The 3,631-nt window shown below is 58.6% G+C and overlaps 1 pseudogene; it reads left to right on the top strand.

Moving 5' to 3' along the window:
• Positions 1 to 452: 452 nt before the first annotated feature.
• On the top strand, positions 453 to 3,186 carry LOC147988640 (uncharacterized; annotated as a pseudogene).
• Positions 3,187 to 3,631: the final 445 nt, after the last annotated feature.

Genomic DNA, 3,631 nt, shown 5'->3' with positions numbered 1-3,631 from the left:
CCTGGTCGGCGCTTTGTCAACTTCGTCTTCGTTCGTCTACGCATGCCCGGTGCTGGCAACACCTGTGCATGCCTTCGCACGGCTACCTTGACCACAGCTCCATCACCCACGCTCCCGGCTACCTCGACAAATGGCATAAAGGGCTACCTCCTTGCTTGAGCAGCTCGTCGGTTGCCACACCAGCCACGACTCTGCGATGCATCGACCGTTACGACTAGGGGGGGTGTCCGTCGGCTTGCCTTCGGATTCTTCTCCAGTCTCACTGTCTGCGTCGCTACCGTTGTGACTGCGGGGGGATGTTGAGTATATTGATTATTAGGAAAGATGAGATAGACTAGGATTTGTTCTGGCTTGTCTTGTACTCCAAGTAGATCATTGTACTCCTATATATATGCCCATGAGGCTCAAGCAATACAAGAACTATTCCACCAATCCTCTCTCTCCCTTCTAACATGGACATTTTCTCCGAAGCCTCATCCGGTAGCAGCGGCACCAACCCGTTCGCCGGCAGTGACCCATCTTCGGTTCCCTTCCACTCCATCCTCACTCTCAATATCTAGTCCGCCATGCGCACCCTCGAGCTCGTTCCTCCCAACTACACCCTCTGGCTCTCCTTCATGAACGCGCTTCTCCGGTCCTTCGCCATCACCGACCATGTCGACGGCAGCGTCCCGTCGCTCTGATCCCATCTGGACGCAAAGTCGATTGGTGCATCATCCGCCGGCTGTACGGCTCCGTCTCTAAGGACATCGCGGACGCCATCCGCATCGACAACTGGATGGCATATGTCCTCTGGACGACCATACGCATGCTGTTCCTCTCCGACCGCACCCAGCAAGGTGTTCATGCGCTCCAGGAGTTCCACTCCCTCTTCCAAGGGCTCTTCTCGATCCAAGAGTACTACACCCGGTTCAAGACTACGGTCTTCGCCAGGAAGACAAGGCCATCGTCACCAACATGAACCGCGGCCTGAGTCGCAAGTTCGACCACGCCGTCGCCGTCCTCACCTACAACGACGACGAGGCAGCCGACATTTCTTCATGCCGGACATATTTTCTGCGTGAGGAGAGCCGCCTCGCTCATCTGGCAGGGAACGACACCGCCATGGCGCTCTACGCCGAGCGCGGCCCCCGCTCCTCCTTCTCCCCCGGCCCCCGCGCCGGCGCCGCCGCAGGCTGCTCCTCCATCAGGTGGCCAACACGGCCGCAAGTGTCGCAAGGGCATAACAGTGGTGGTCCGCCCCCCGCCTGCTGCCCACGCTGTACCTCCACGCCAGCCCACGACCGCGGCGTCCCCCATCTTCAACCCCTAGAAGGGCACTTTTCAGACTTGGCCGATGCAGCAACATCCCCCGGGCGCCGGTGTTCTAGGGCCCCATCCTGCGGCCTACGGCTTCTCCACGACAGGCTACGGCGCCCCTTCGTCTGCATCGGGCTACGGCGTGCCACCATCCGCGCTGGGCTACGGCGTCACTCCTTCACCGACGGGTTCGGCGCCTTCCCTACCACGCAGTACAGCCCCTACTCCGTCGTCGGCTCGTCCATGCCGGCCCCTATACCAGCGCATGCCCCCACGGCCGGCAACCCATGGAGACGCCGGTGGTCCACCATGCCCTCCTCTCGATGCAGCAGCAACCCTACTTGGGGGGATGCGATTGGTTCCTTGACACAGGAGCATCTTCACACATGGCTGCCCATCCCGGTACTCTCTCTCTCTCATGTCTTATTGTCACCATCTCACTCAAATCATAGTTGGTGATGGCACATCTCTTCCTGTATCACATGTCGGCTCTACTTCTCTTCCCACATCCTCTCAGCCTCTCCATCTTGATAACATCCTAGTTTCCACTTCTCTCATTAAGAACTTAATTTCTGTTCGTGCACTTACTCATAAATTTTTTGTCTCCGTGGAATTTGACCTGTTTGGCTTATGTGTTAAGGATCTGCATTCCGGGATGGTGGTGCTCCGATGTGACAGCCCCGATGAGCTCTACCCGCTTCGCGTCGCTCGTCCCACCACCTCGACTGCCCTCCTCGCCGACACAACCAGCTCCATGCTCTGGCATGCCCGCCTCGGCCATCCTGGGCACGCCGCTTTATCTAGGGTTTTAGCTACCTTTCCCTTCAAATGTAATAAAGTGCATGAACATTCATGCCATCCTTGTCAGCTTGGAAAACATACTCGACTCCCTTTTCAGGAATCCTCCCATGTTGCTCCCTCTCCCTTTCATACATTGCATTGTGATGTCTGGACATCTCCGGTTGTGAGTAATTCAGGCTTTTCTTTCTTTCTTCTTGTGTTGGATGATCACACCCATTATGCTTGGATGTTCCCGTTGCGTCGTAAATTGGATGTCTTTGAGATACTCATGACTTTTCATGCGTATGTAGCCACCCAATTCCGGTGCCCCATCCTCCAATTCTGTACCGACAACGGATGTGAGTTCGACAACCGCGCGTTTCGCTCGTTCCTCGCCTCTCACGGGATCCTATTCCAATTATCTTGCCCATACACGTCCCAGCAAAATGGCCGCGCTGAGCGCATCATGCGCAACCTGACCAACGGCATGCGCATCCTTCTCTTTCATTCGCATGCCGCCACCACCTTCAGGACTGATGCCCTCTCCACCGCCACATATCTCCTCAGTCGTCGTCCATGTCGCCCACGCCACCGTCACACACCCTACGAACTGCTTTTCGGCTCCCCGCCGTCGTACACACACCTCCGCGTTTTTGGGTGCCTATGCTACCCCAATACGGCTTCTACTGCTGCCCACAAACTCGCGCCGCGGTCCGTTGCTTGTGTGTTCCCCGGCTATCCTACTGATCACTCTGGCTATCGTTGCTACAATCCAATCTCCGGGCGTGTGCTTCTGTCACATCACATTAATTTCGACGGGACACAGTTCCCTTTTGTGCAGGCTGCTGGATCCTTGATGACTACTACACCGCCGCTGCTGCTCGTCGGCTCTGCCGACCAGCCGTTCCCCCAACCTCGTTCCGGGCTGCCTGTTCCTCGCCGGGGTCGACCCGGCCCTCGTGCGCCTTCTGCCTCGACTCCCGCAACGTCAACCCCGTCGGATGCGGCGGCCGTGCCCACTTCGAGCGACCCGGCTGCCATGGCTGGCCCTTCATCGCCCGGCCCTGCTCCCTCTGCCTCTTCCGGGCCCGCTCCACCTGGCTTTGATGGCTCTACAGCTCGGTCGACGGCGCGCTCTCCTTCGCCTAAAGTTGTCGCGTCGGGCCCCTCCATCGCTGCTGGCCACCCCATGGTCACCCGTGCATGCGCCGATGTTCGTTGCCGTAACACAGCGCCGCCCGTGATTGTGACTACGTCCTCACCGGCACAACGCCGCCCGTCTCGCCGATCCCCACCTCTGTCTGCATGGCCCTCCGCGACGACAATTGGAGGGCGGCCATGCAGGAGGAATTCGACGCTCTTCACTCCAATGGTATGTGGTCGCTGGTCCCTCGGCAACCGGGCGCCCGCGTGATCACTGGCAAGTGGGTTTTCCGGCACAAGCACCTGGCCGACGGCACTCTCGACCGGTACAAGGCGCGCTGGGCCATCCGCGGCATCAACCAACGTCCCAGCATTGAATTCCGCGACACATTTTCGACCGTCGTCAAGC

Source organism: Triticum urartu, chromosome 1A, assembly GCF_056163025.1.
Source record: "Triticum urartu cultivar PI428250 chromosome 1A, HENAU_Tu73, whole genome shotgun sequence".
NCBI classification, from domain to species: Eukaryota; Viridiplantae; Streptophyta; class Magnoliopsida; order Poales; family Poaceae; genus Triticum; species Triticum urartu.
The sequence above is the reverse complement of the archived record's forward strand: the minus strand, read 5'-3'. Positions and strand labels throughout refer to the sequence as shown.